We start from the raw sequence: 721 nt of genomic DNA, 5'->3' as shown, positions 1-721 counted from the left end.
GCAAGAAGTATAGAGGAAAGCTGCATGCCTATTGGTTGATGCCCTGCATTCCATTGTGATGACTCATGGTAAACACGGCACACTAACACAGTAATACATTTGATATAACACAGCCAAAAAACTCAAATAAAACCATTCTAAAAGCCTGTATCACAAAAATTTAAAAAACGCCTAGGGGTATTTGCCCACTGTACCTCCATACCAAATTTCAGGACCTTAGGCCCTAAAATGAAGAAGCTGAATCCATTTAAAAAATGGCAGGAGAAGAAGAAGGAGAAGGAGAAGGAGAAGAAACATCAGAAAAAGCAATATGGGTTCACCACCACTTCGTGGTGTGGTGAACCCATAAAAACTTGACAAGTCACACGCTTCTAACTATCTGCAGCTTGAAAGGAACCTGGTCTGTTCTGGTGTGACTTTGCACTGAACTTTTCTTGATCTAACCTTGCCTCTACTGTACTTTTCTTGTGATCTAACCTTGTCTCTAATGAACATTTCTTGTGATCTAACCTTGTCTCTACAGTGTATGTTTCTTGTGATCTAACCTTGATATCTATTATACTTTTCTTGTGTTCTAACCTTGTCTCCGTTGTAAATTTCTTGACTGTGATCTAACCTTGTCTCTTGTAAATTCCTTGTGATCTAACCTTGGCTCTAATGAACATTTCTTAACTGTGGTCTAACCTTGTTTTTACTGTACTTTTTCCTGTGATCTAACCTT

The 721-nt window shown here is 38.4% G+C and overlaps 1 protein-coding gene across 1 annotated transcript in view; it reads right to left on the bottom strand.

Annotated features, from left to right (window-relative positions):
* The window catches only part of LOC109469519 (ack-related non-receptor tyrosine kinase-like), a 69,638-nt gene that overhangs the window by 37,757 nt on the left and 31,160 nt on the right, over positions 1–721 (bottom strand). The gene's annotated exons all lie outside the window — the stretch shown is intronic.

This window comes from Branchiostoma belcheri, unplaced genomic scaffold, assembly GCF_001625305.1.
Source record: "Branchiostoma belcheri isolate BF01 breed outbred unplaced genomic scaffold, Haploidv18h27 scaffold206, whole genome shotgun sequence".
Lineage (NCBI taxonomy): Eukaryota > Metazoa > Chordata > Leptocardii > Amphioxiformes > Branchiostomatidae > Branchiostoma > Branchiostoma belcheri.
This window is presented reverse-complemented; position numbering and strand designations above follow the sequence as displayed.